General features: G+C 37.7%; 1 long non-coding RNA gene and 1 pseudogene across 1 annotated transcript; both read left to right on the top strand.

Moving 5' to 3' along the window:
- Nucleotides 1–2,270: 2,270 nt before the first annotated feature.
- Nucleotides 2,271–4,989, top strand: LOC127158693 (uncharacterized). Its single transcript, XR_007826244.1, has 3 exons — nucleotides 2,271–2,383; nucleotides 2,489–2,679; nucleotides 2,775–4,989. It is a non-coding gene; the product is annotated as an uncharacterized LOC127158693 (long non-coding RNA).
- Nucleotides 4,990–5,206: 217 nt separating this feature from the next.
- On the top strand, nucleotides 5,207–6,216 carry LOC127158694 (4-galactosyl-N-acetylglucosaminide 3-alpha-L-fucosyltransferase 9-like; annotated as a pseudogene).
- Nucleotides 6,217–14,071: the final 7,855 nt, after the last annotated feature.

Genomic DNA, 14,071 nt, shown 5'->3' with positions numbered 1-14,071 from the left:
TAGCGTGGTGGTAGCGTCGCTGTTTTCTGAATCAAATAGCTTTTCAGTAGCTCATTAAACTGTCAGTCAAACCGTATTAATCCTCCCGCCTCTCTCGTGAATGAAGTGCGGCGCGCAGTTTGAAGCATCTCAGCGTGTTTGCAGACTTGAGGTAAATAAAGAAGTGTTGATTGAAAAAGTACATGTTTTCTGTATTTATAATACAGCACTGTATTTATAAAGGCTAATGGTTTTTTTGCATTCGAGGAGATGAGAAAAGTGTGTCTTAGTCTAGCATTTGTTGTCGAGACAACCAAATTGCTTATGTGAAGCGCTGAATCTTTATATTTTAGCTAAATGTCAGAAAAAAACTGAGCGCCCACGTAGCAACAGAAAACTGTATAATCTGCAATGCAAACGCGTGAATGCAATGCACGTACTGCCTCTATTGTAGCGGTATTGAGAAAAAAACTTAGTACTTGAACTAGTGGTGGGCGCCTTGATTTTAGTCTTTGAAGCAGGCTACTGCTCTGAGAAGATCTCAAACTCAGAAGAACGAGATGGGGAGTGGGTGGGTGTGGGTTGTCAAATTCATGGCGAAAGGCAAAATGTTTCGGTTCGTTCTTAGCAAAAAAAAAAAAAACAAACAAACAAAAAAAAAAAAAAAAAAAACGATCAGGTTCCATAGCGAATTAAGAATTAAACAGTGTTCTAGTCTAAACGAATTATAATAATCTTTGCTAATATTCTTGACACTTCAAACTGCTTTGGACTTTGCAGTATCGAATTATGCCTTTACTATGACCAAAATGCCGGAATATGCTATTCAGCTGTTTGATCGCGCACTATCACTGCAGCCTGTTCATTTGAAAAATAAAACACAGTCACCCAAAAGTTACACTAGTCAATTTAAATGTGTGTTACGTGCAGTTCAGCGTGAACACCGGTCCCGTGGCACATTTTTGCTCATCATGATATTTTCAGTCGACGTGCATGAAGTACAAAGCTTACCCAATGCATAATATTTTCGCTTCAAATACATTGCAGATATGGAAACATTTGTATTTGTGGCGAGAGAGGTAGTCTACATAAGCCCAACTTTACTTTCAGTTTCGCTTTAAATTTGTTTTGGATTGTTTAGGCAAATTTATTTATTTATTTTTTCATCGTCGTTCGGTTCTGAATACGGTTAAAGTTAAAGGATTCGTTGTGGAGTGAGGGAAATAATGTCGGAACATTATAACATTACGCTGTAGGCCTGTTCATTTCAGGATATAATAAAATGTGACTTATAGGCCTAGCCGCTGTGACCTGTCGGGTTTAATTTTTCCTCTCAAAGACGTACAATTTATGTTAGCATGTTTTTTACAAAAAACTTCGGCAAACGAAAATAGCCGCTTGATTCGGTTAAATATTCTTACTGTCAGTTAACAAATTTACAATAGAATTTAGCTTTGCTTCCCAGATAGTAACAGGGTCTGGGCCAAATCTGGCTTACATTTGGCACTTGTTTTTTATTCACAGTCTTGTATTCATGAAATCAATTACTATCTTTAAAAAAAAAATATATGTAATATACTATTTATATATAAATGAAATGAGCAGGACAGGGCCAAGAGCCGTGGGAGCAGGTGTCGCTCATTATTCTCATTCCTTTCTCACGGCTCCAGGCCTGCCTCATTCATCAGTGTATACATAGAAAAGCCTAAAAACATGCCTAAGACGTGTTAGTAATATGTTAAATTCATACAAATTCATATAATTCATACAAATTTATACAATTCATACAAATTCATACTGCAGCATTTTCTCAGTAAACATGTCTCTTTTAAACGTATAGTATGCTAAAGTGTAGTTCTGTTTCACAAGGATAAGCTAAATTATATGTTACACGCAAGTCTTCTAGACATTCAGCAGAGCTCAAGTGAGTGCTTTAAACATCATCTTCATCCACAAATCTCTCTCATTTTACCATCACAATACAGGAGTTGCTGAGTGAGTTAGATGATCTGCCTCATGGTGGCTTCAATGGTGATAATTATATCATCTCAGCATTGTTTAGGATTGTGGTAATCATACTAAAACTGATCGGACATTTGCTGTCAGCAAGCCGGATCAGGAAAATAAGCGCTAAAGCTGGTAAGAAATAGGTTTACACTAAACATTACACTTCAGTACCGCTAGTAGCATCTTCAGTAACATCTGCTTCAGTTAATGCAATTATATTTGTAATGTGGTTTTTGCCCTACAGATGTGGAGCTGTTAGTAAAGAGGGGCAGTTCTCCACCTGAGGGTCATTTCTTGATGAATATCAGTGGAGCACAATTGACCTCCTACTGGGACACAGGCAACAGGAAAAACAGAAAAAACAGGAATATAGGAAGTACAGGAAATGCATACCTTGGTACACATTCTTGTAAACAGAACATTAAAATTGATTATGGTTTGTTTTTGTTTTTTCTTTTTGTGGAGTATAAAATGATTTTTACTGTTTTTGTGCATCAACCAGGCTTTACGAGTGCAGCTCTCCTCAGCTACAAAGGTCTGGAGGAATCACTCAACTGCTGTTTTAACCATTTAGAGACAGAACAAAAGCAAACTTTCAAGATCAATTCAAAAGTTGTAACTGCCACTTTTAGTAACTATGAAACCAAAACCAATCTAATGAAACCAGTAAATCTCACATTTTCTCACTTGAAGGTATGGAGCGATTTGTTCTCATGTACCACATGTAGTGTGTTACACCAATATGATGTACTATCAGTTGACATTTCTGCATGTACATTTCCCTCCAGAGAAAGAAGGAGAAACATATCTGTGTGTTTTGGGATCCTGAACTGGAAGGGGGCGCGTGGTCAACACGTGGCTGCATTACAGTGAGATCCAGGGCCGATCAGACCGTCTGCTCCTGTTATAAGCTCGGCAGTTTTGCTGTGCTGACGGCTCTCTGTGACACTGGGGTCTGTATGCTTAACTTTTGTCAAAAAGGCAGCTAATCTTGAGCTTGATAATTTACCCTGATCTTCAAATTCAAAAGTTTTCAACCCCTGGCTCTTAATGCATTGTGTTTCCTTCTGGAGCATCAGTGAGCGTTTAAACCTTCTGTAATAGTTGCATATGAGTCCCTCAGTTGTCCTCAGTGTGAAAAGATGGATCTCAAAATTATGCAGTCATTGTTGGAAAGGGTTCAATACATAACAAAGAATTGGGGGACCTGAAGGATTTTTCTGAAGAACAGCGGGCAGTTTAACTGTTCAGGACAAACAATGGATTCATAAACAACTATCACTAAACAAAACAAAACAAAACAAAAAAAAAACACAGCTGTGGATCATGTGACTCAAGTGTAGGGAAACTTTTGAACAGGGTAATTTTTATAAATTCAACTATTATTTTCTCTTGTGGACTATATGTAAACATCTTTTATTTTAAATATTTTATTCAGGTCAGTACTAAATAAAAAATAACATGCATTTTGTATGATCCCTCTTAGTTTGGTAAAATAATTAATGTTTTGCAGATTCTCCTCCACTGTAATCATTTATAATAATCCTTTAAGCCATTTATATACTCATTTCATTGATTTATTCACTGATTATTCATTTATATTATATAATTGTTTTTATATTATTTTTCCATTGTTGTTTAGTCTTATGATATGTGACCCTGGACCACAAAACCAGTCTTAAGTCGCTGGGGTATATTTGTAGCAATAGCCAAAAATACATTGTATGAGTCAAAATGATTGATTTTTCTTTTATGGCAAAAATCATTAGGAAATTAAGTAAAGATCATGTTCCATGAAGATATTTTGTAAAATTCCTTTTGTAAATGTATGAAAACTTAATTTTTGATTAGTCATATAAATAGTTGTATCTTGGCCAAATATTGTCCTATCCTAACAAACTATACATCAATGAAAAGCTTATTTATCCAGCTTTCATATGATGCATAAATCTCAATTTTGAAAAAATGACCCTTATGACTGGTTTTGTGATCCAGGGTCACATATGTGGTTTCAAGGGCTACTTGTCTTCATGAGTAAGATATAAGAGACTGTCTTCATTTCAAGGTTTTTAATGTCACAGTTGTTGTGAAGTAATTTTCCATTGCTATTGCTTGTGATATAGTCCTCACTACTCACTGCAGGGCTTTCCTGTCAGATGCTGAGCAGTGTTAGTACACTTTCAATAACGCATCTACAGAAACCAGTGAGGACGAGGGGAAAACGCCATCTCTCTTCAGTTTTTATCTCTTAAATTTAACTATCTCTTTAGATATTTATACCTCAATACTGTAGTACATTAAAAAAACAGTACACAATAACAGAGTGTAAATGAAGTATGAACTCTATATTAAACTATGTGTAAACTAGGCACAGTATACATACTGCAGAAATAGTAAGATTAGTATGATATGGCGCCTACTATGCCCTTAAAGTATGTACTATTTGGGGAAGAAAAAGTGCACACTTTTAAGTGTGTAATAAAAGAGCAAGCAAGCTTTGGATAATTGGCTCTTTTTTTTTCATAATAATAATGCATTTAAATGGCCAAACAAATGTATAATAGTTATAAAAGTTCACATTGTTGTTACAGATGAAATTTAACACAGATAAAATTTTAAAAAACATTTTTTTAACAGGTTAAATGTTCATTATTAGTAACTCGAACCCTAAATCTAAACTTCTCGAACTAACCGTCGGTCGCGCACATCCGCCATGTTTGTAGTTTTTAAACGCTTTTTATTGTAGTTCTGAACGTAATCCTTCGCCAAAGTGCAATGAATTGTGGGTAATATTAGCCACTGGAGTGTGTACGGACCCACACCTCAATATCTCCATGAAGTAACGGACCATCCGGGGACTTTTGTGATACTGTTTTCAACATACTATGCTTTGGGACACACTGTTTAGGATAGATCCCACATACCATTTAGGACGGACAGTGTTGAACATTGGGACATAAATTCATATCCAAAACAGTATTTAAAAAGAGTATTAAAATATATGGGCACACGTTTTTGAAAAGCATTACTGACTAGTGGCTGGAAACTCTGATGAGAGAATCTGAGCTTTTCAAATCTCCGACTTAATTGAATCAATGATTCACTCAATTGAATCAATGCGTTGCAAAATGATTCACTCTTCCAAACTACACTGGTGACACCTGCTGGTCTAAACCATGTAAATGCAACGACAAAACAACACAAACATGGACAGTAACACATGTTAGAAACCAAGTGCAAATGTTTTATGAAAGTATAATCTATAAAAAAAAAAAAAAAAAGACAGAAAAAAAATTCTCCACAGGTCATAACAATACTTCATCCGAGATATTTTCTTCTTGTATTCTCTGTTGGACTGAACATATTTTTAATATATGAATTCTTACACCTCCAGTGTAACCAATCACCAATAGTCATAATTTTTACACCATCCGAAACCAAGCCTCCGGAAAACAGCACTATCCTGCTTATATGGATTTGGCCATTTGGAAGAAAATTCGACCTAAATTCTTGCAGTTCCAAATTTAATATAGACGGTTGTCACTTAACTGTAGATAGAGAGCTCTACAGCAAAGCTCACGGAGTGCTGATAAATCACAGAGATATTAAAAGCGACCTGTCAAATTTACCCACAAAACCAAGGCCTTTCTTCCAGAAATGGATATGGATGCACTTTGACTCTCCACAAAACACAAGACGACTTGACGGTCTGGAGAACCTATTCAATGTGACATTGAATTACAGACGGGATGCTGATGTTGTCCTTCGTGAACAAATTATGATTAAAACTGAATGTCGAGGATAAGATATTTCCACAAGTTCTGGACAAAAAGGATAAGTTAGTTTGCTGGGTTGTGAGCAACTGGAATGAGCAGTTTGAAAGGGTAAAATACTATAATGAGCTTAAAAAACACATCAACATTTATACCTTTGGACGTCATTTTGGAAAAGCAGTAAATGACGCAGAATACAAGGAAATATTAACTACATGTAAGTTCTATCTGTCATTTGAGAACACAGCTGCTCACTATGACTACATGACAGAAAAGCTGTTCAATCCCCTCACGCTCGGATCACGACTTATAAAATTTGAACAGAATAACTGTATAGAATAACTGACGGCAAGTCGTTCAACTCCAACTGCCCAGAATTTTCAGACTCAAAATTGGTTCTGACTTTCAGCAACATCTACTCATCCAGACTAAAAAAACATGGCAAAATCTGTGCAGAAGTTGTGTAGTGTATTCCAGCCTATATACACTGTTATAATTAAGCACAGTGCTTTTAAGTTTATTGTTGTAAATTACAACTTTAAATTGCTTTGGCTATTGACAAAGAATAGTTATGATCGGTCTGATCAAAATGCTCAGGGTATCTGGCTTTGTCGTTACTTATTTATTAGTATTTTTTTTTTACACAAACTCGCAACACGCAACACAAACACGCAAACTCTTTCCTCGAGTAATCTACTTCATCTCACGTTTGTCTGCATCAAAATCAAGCTGCGATAATAAAGTTGCTTGCGTAGCTTTTCGGTGAACTACGGCGTAAATGCTGCTAAATCTGAAAGCACGTGTAAATACCAAATTTTCAAATAAATCCTTCTGTGAGATGATATGATGTTATTTCCTGGATTCTTCTTCGGGGCATATTTGGAGTTTTTGCACGAGAATGCCCTCTGGCCTTCGGATGGTGATTTACTACTGATCACAGAACCGTGTGTCACTGACAAGATGCGCACATGAATATCGCAGCTTTTCTTAATATCGATTGCGATATTGTCACGATTTATCGTGCAGCCCTATTGTCCACACCTTGTTACCCCAATTGAGCCTGTTCGCCTAGGCCCTCCAGGTGGACCTGCTGCAGTTCGAACTCGGCTAGGCTGGACTATACAAGGCCCTACACATGAGATCAAGCGTGGGCTCAGCACTCACCAGTGCCATATCTCCCAGTGCTGATCTGTTTGCCCATGTGGAAAAGCTATGACAGATGGATGTAATTTCGTACCGCAGTGAGAAAGTAGTGACGAGGCCATTCACCGTTTTCTCTTATAAGAGGTTAGAGTTAATGTGAAAGGTGTCATGCGTTATGCGACACCACCCCTTCACATACAACACATGCAAATTTTGCACATGCCAAAAGAAGCTGTTCTGCCGCAGCTAAGAAGGATTGAGCAAAAGCTGATGAAGAACCCTGATCAGGCCTGTGCTTACAAAACTGAGATTGAAAGACTCAGAAATGCTGGCTATGTGGACAAACTGCAACCATGCAAAGCAGAGAGATCACAGGAATCATGGTACATCCCTCACCATATGGTCACACACAACGGCAAGAATCGGGTCGTTTACAACTGCTCATTCCAGTATGAGGGCCAAAACTTGAACGAGCTGCTGCTTCCAGGTCCCACCTTAAGTCCCACCCTGTTGGCAGTGTTATTGCGCTTCCGTGAACATTCCACAGCCTTAAGCAGTGACATTCGTGGGATGTTTCATCAGGTCACCCTGATGACAAACCTTTACTCCGGTTCCTGTGGAGGGACATAACTTTAGAAAAAGCACCAGATGTGTACCAGTGGCAGGTCCTTCCCTTGGGGACTACTTGCAGTCCCTGTGGCACGTTCACTCTGCAAAAGCATGTGCTGGACCACAGTCAACCAGGAGATCAGGTGAGAGAGGTAATTGAAAAGTACTTTTATGTTGACAATTGTCTTCACAGTCTCACCTGCAAAGATGCCACCAAAGATCAACTCTGTGCCCTGCTGAATGAGGGAGGCTTTGAATTGCGACAATGGGCCAGCAATTGCCCGGCAGCGATTGCTCGCCTTCCCTCCGATACAAGATCGAACAGCTATGAGCTCTGGCTTAGTCAGGGACTGCAAGATACCCATGAATCTACCCTTGGACTCCTCTGGTATTGTCAGTCGGACACTTTGCCCTACAAGCACAGGGTAGTGAATTGCACTAAAGTAACCATGCGCAACATTTATCGTCTTCTGGCCAGTCAATACGATCCCCTCGGCTATATTATCTCATACACCACTTGAGCGAAAATACTGGTGCAGCACCTATGGGATAAAAAGCGTGACTGGGATGACCCACAACTGCCAGAAGAACTGCTCAGCTTATGGACTGAGTGATCTGGAGAAGATATCACTGCCAAGATGCTATTCCAGTCCATACATGGATCTTCCAATTAGCAAACTTGATGTACATATATTCTGTGATGCATCGGAGGGTCCGTGGCCTATCTGCGGACAGAAAATACAGAAGGCCAAGTAGAAGTTGCATTTCTAGTGGCCAGATCAAGGGTTGCCCCTGCAGGCATATATATATATATATATATATATATATATATGCGTATATATATATATGTAAATATATATGAAGAGTTCAGATGCAAAACCAGCTAAAAGCTATCTTGGTCAAAATTGAGATAATGATACTGAGTGAATGCTCCTGACACATAGTATACATCCATCAAATACTTCAAACTCGCTAAATTCCAGCCTCAGCCCAATCAGAAGTACCAGTACTTACATAGAAACCCATACAAAGTAGCCAGAAAGAAATGCTCATTTTAAAGAAATGCGTCAGATGGATTTAGAGGCTTTTGCATCTAAACTCTTCATATATATAATGTGACGAGTCGGCTGCCTCTCCCCTAATTATCAGCTTCACCCTGTCGGTAATCGCCGCCCTTCACCAGGCTCCCGACGGGAGTGGGCGTGTGGGAGGAGGAGGGGCGCGGAAACATCCAGGTCTGGCGGCGTGTGATGAGGCACACCTGATGTGAATGAAGCCTCATCACCGCCGCTGTTAAAATGCCGAGCGCGCCTCTCCTCAGGAGACCGGTCTCTTCCCCATACATGCACGCTGGTGTCCTTGTGGGTCCAGGAAGGGTGCGTCGTGGGAACGGACGCCGCCGAATGGACGTGAGATGGCTGACGGGCCAGGATGCCGGGCCGTTCCAGAAGTGCCGTAGTGGAAAGTCCGTGGAAGGTGGATGATGCCGCTCAGAAGAATCCGCCCCCCCCGTGCATCACGGACTTCAGCGTGTGCGGCCGCCGGACTCCGCCCCTTACCTGGACCCTTCCCTTCTGAACACTGCCCCTCCTTCACGGAACCCCTTCACGCCGAAGACACCAGACCCCCTGTTTATTTTGGACACTTTTATTTTCCCCTTTGGACACTTTTTGTTGATATTGTTTAATAAAAGCCTCTCCGAGGCCTGACGCCACGCCCACTGTGTCTGTCGCTTTGCGCCCTCCCATGACAATATATATATACGTACACACACACTTTCCAATTACCTTAACTTTATTGCTTAGTTTGGTGTTGCATAAGTATTTCAACACTTTTTTTCAATTATCAACTAATCATATCTCAGTTCTAGTTCCTTTTTTTTTCTAGAGTTTAGCCACAGGATTTTTATACTGTTTTAACTGAATACTTTACATTTTTACTGTATTTGTTCTGTTCAGCCATTCAACTCAAAAGTAATCAAAGAAAGTTTTTCTTTAATTCAATAAACGTTAATAAGTTAACCATCACAGAAATGTGACCCTGGACCACAAAACCAGTCATAAGGGTCAATTTTTTGAAACTGAGATTTATAAATCATCTGAAGGCTGAATAAATAAGCTCCACTGATGTATGGTTTGTTAGGATATGACAATATTTGGCTGAGATACAACTACTTAAAAAAATCTGGAATTTGAGTGTGCAAAAAAATCTAAATATTAAGAAAATCACCTTTAGTGTTGTCCAAATAAAGTTCTTAGTTTTGCATATTACTAATCAAAAATTAAGTTTTGATATATTTAAAGTAGGAAATTTACAAAATATACTTTAATATAAAAATACTTTAATACAAAAAATACTTTAAATATACTTAAAATTAAGTTTTTAGTAATCTAGATACACAAGAAATTGAATAGAGAAATGAAAGAGAGGCTTTTTTTTGTGGGCTGGTGAAGGTAAATGGAATTAAATTTGAAGTGAAACTAAAAGAGATAACTATGGAAACTTTCTCCTCTTTTTGGCCTCAACAGAAGATGTACAAAAGGTCATTAACCTGGAAGAAAACAGCAAGGAGTTCAGAGTAAACAGCAAATACAGAAACCATACGGGACCTGCTAACTATGCTTTCACTTATAAGGCAAACATTATAACTGTTGCTCATACTTAGGGATTTCAGCAAAATATAAAAATGTTAACGTTTGGCCTGCACCGATAATGATAATGAAATCTAAATTAGGTCTCTTGTTGAGGAGAGGTTTGCTAATACCACTTTAATCAATTGCACTTACAACCTTATCAACACTCTTGAAATTACCAAGGACAAACATAGCAACCACTTACACATTCAGTGTGAAGCCATGACACACACCATGCTGGTTTTGTGGTTTGTGGGGGAAGAGGTGACTGTTGGGTAGTTCCTGGTTGAAATTAAACGCTATATAAGCACTCGAGATGAAAGCAGAGATGAAAAGCACAAGAGGAGCTTCTAAGAAAGAGGAAGGCACGATGAGAGAACACAGTGTACTGCTTATTAATTACTGATAGTACATATTTACACATAGAATGTTAAATTAAAAAAGACTCAAATTTAAGAGTTGGAGAAATGAAAAATGAGAATATCCACCTTTTTCTTTTTCATAAGAGAGGGTGGGTCTGGCCTTCGGTCTCATCCAGCTATTTTTATCTGTACAAAACAGTTTGTTTTGCTGCTTGATTTTGCAAATTGGTGTGTCTCACCATATTATTTTAATGTATTATCTTAATTGTGAACACTGGTTTGTAGTGCAAACACTTTTACTATTTACCGCAAGTTGTTATTGTTCTCGTTATTTTTCTATAGTGGATAATGAACCAGAAGTCTCGTCCATAGGCTTACTTCCACGTTGAAGGATAAGGTGGATAGAAAAAGTGACACTATATTTTACGGTGGTGAAGAACACTGAATATATTTGTTTATTATGATACATCTTGTGGCTTCCAGCACATCTGCGATCACATTTTCTATTATATGTTCATGTTCTCGTATGCCTGGAGTATTTCCCAAGTGTGGGGTTTTATAAATACTGTGTACCAAAATCCCTTTTCTGTCTGGTATCACCAAACATCTTGGGAATAAGCAATTTCTCAGCACTCATTCTCTTGCTGTCAGCGGCATGTACGACAAGAGCAGAATAAGAGGAACAGCTGTGGGTTCCAGTAGTAAAAGATAAACATTGGTAGAAAACGCTGACCAGAAAGTGATTGATCTTGGATATTTGGAACAGGCAGCAATACAGTTTGGGGTCAGAAAGGGGTTTTTAATGCTAATACTGACCACGATGCATTAAATTAATCAAATATGACAGTAAATGCATATATATTTTTACAAATAGTCAAATCAGTGCTGTTCTTTAGAACTTTTTTTATTCATTAAAGAATCTTAAAAAAAAAATGTTTTTCAAAACGGTTTTCAACATTTATAATAATAATAATAAATGTTTCTTGAGCTGAAGATCAGCATATTAGAATGATTTCTGAAGGATCATGTGACACTGAAGACTGAAGTAATGATGCTGAAAATTCAGGTTTGCATCAGAGTAATAAATTATATTTTAAATTATATTCTAAATTATATTCTAATAAAAGCAGTTATTTTAAACTGTGATAATATTTCACAATATTTTAACTGTATTTCTGCATAAGAGAATTTTTCAGCATCATCTGGACTTAATGCAGTGACATTCAGAGATTTTAAAGAGAAAAAATTCACTTTAACATGTTGTTTGAACATAAATCAGTGGCCCCCCTTGTGCAGAATAAAAAAAATTCAAGCCCCACCCCCGCATTTACACACAAACATAAACACAACTTCAGAAGGATTTATTTGAAACGTAATAATTAAAATTCAGTGTGTGACAACTTACTGAAAAAAAACTAAACAAGGAATTAGTCACTTTTAGAGTAAAAACATTAAAAGTAAAGCATGCAGCTTTACTATGTACTGTTTTTTGTACAATGTAACAGCATTCATTGTTTTTAAAACATATTTTATCATATTTTCTTCTCTTTGTTGTAGTTGTAATCTTTGAAGTAGATTCATCATCTACTTTACATTTACCTGGCACTTGTTGTCTTTTCAAAAACTTGTCCACGCTTAGAGCAGAACTACTATGGGTCATTCCTTCATAATTTTACTTGGCTAATGGCAATTCTCATTTCTGATATCAATGGACCCTTTTCACAAGCCTGTGACGCGTTTTAACGGTCATCATCATCATAAATCCTTTAAACTTTTTTATATTTAGATTTTTAAAAATATGTATGTGCATTTATAACACTATGTTTTGTATTATAACACCTTTTCATCAAGTTCCCAAAAAACTAGTTAACGCTATGCGAGGGTGTTTCTAATGCCGCGTCTATGGGAGGGAGGGTAAATTTGACATTGTTCTCTCTTCTGACTGCCGATCAGTCTCTCTCAGTTTTTTTTTTCCTTTGAATGAAAGTCGTGAAAACACCATCATGTAGTTTTTCTTTTGTTATTTTAGCAAATGGGAATGCCAAAAATATATTTGTGGTACTGTCCCATTCACTGCTATTGGATTTTACCCAACTATGGCGACTTCCACTATGAGAAACCCGGAAATGTGAGAAAGGTCCATTTCACCGTCTGTTATTTTACGACAAAAACCGCTACAACTGATTACAGACAGCTGCAGCGGGTACTGCGAGTCGTCTTGAGGTAATAAAATATGATGAAACTCATATCTTGTGTTAAATTATTTACATATGTGTCAAGTAGCCGCATAATAAGCAAGATAATTTCACAGTGGGGTCTTGTATCACCCTGAAAATGTTTTTTTTTACATAAAAATCTAGGAATGTACCTAAATGAAAATTCTTGGCCGAAACTGAAACTGCTTTGTAATAATTATTTATTATTTTATTAATTAATATAGTTATTTTGTAAGACTTTTTAATTTAACTCAATAATATATATGATACTGAATAAAAAAAACAATCACAGGCCAATAAAATAACCACATTTATTGAAAGTAGCAATAAAATTGGACAGAAAATATATGAATATTAAATCTCAATATATTATTTTTATTCACTTCAGTGAAAAAGAATCAGATATAACGTTTTTTGACTAATTATCAAAATAATGTATAATCCTACAAAGATATTATTATCAGAGCATTATTATGAGCAGAGCATACCGTCACGAGAGGGTCGCGTCATTTTACCAGCGTTGTCCAGTACAGCAGCACTACAGCATGTTACAGCACAGTATGCGACGCGATTGCAAACAGGAACAAGTATACATCGAAATTTTCTGTCGATGCGTTATTTGAGCGGTCTTTGTATTTCCGTTGAGCATAAGCGGTACACGAGTGGAGCATTCATATGGGCAGTGAGCAACTCAACGGAACACACATTCATAGAGCGGAATATTGAGTGGAGTGGTGTGGACTGCGCAGACTGTGAGGCAGATATTTTTGGCCGTTTATCTCTTTCGAATTTCTATAAAAATCGACTGTACACTAGCCTTGCCACGCAATCCCTTATCATAACTCCGCGCCCCCTAGTTTGGGAACCACTGACATAAATGTATGCTGGCAGTGTGTGTACACATCCACCCTACAATGATAAAAATCCACCCAGTGGTTTTTATTTAATCACTATAAATAATATCCCCTTTCTCAAATCAAGCCATTCTCAGCATCTTGTCTATGTTATGTCACACAGACCAAGGCCCTTCCCACGATTGTTAATTGACATAGCCGTCTTACCTTAGACCCGCCCTGAGTGAGCTGTAAACAGTCCACCACTTTGTCGACAAGAATGTCACTTAAGCGTTTAAGGTGTTCTGTTGTTGGATGTAATAATGAACATAACAGTCGTCATTCACTACCGACATCTGAGGACATGCTGAAGACGCAGAGGATTACTTTTGTTTTTAAAGGGAATGCGCCTCCTGACCTGCTTAAATGTTCTCACGAATCCTTCGTGATGCAGCGGCTAAAGTAAACAGTCCTGCTCATCACCCCACAGAAGAGAGCAGCGGGGTGAGCAGGGCT

This window comes from Labeo rohita, unplaced genomic scaffold (assembly GCF_022985175.1).
Source record: "Labeo rohita strain BAU-BD-2019 unplaced genomic scaffold, IGBB_LRoh.1.0 scaffold_165, whole genome shotgun sequence".
Taxonomy (NCBI): domain Eukaryota; kingdom Metazoa; phylum Chordata; class Actinopteri; order Cypriniformes; family Cyprinidae; genus Labeo; species Labeo rohita.
Note: the sequence above shows the minus strand (reverse complement) of the source record. Positions and strands in the feature narration are given on the sequence as shown.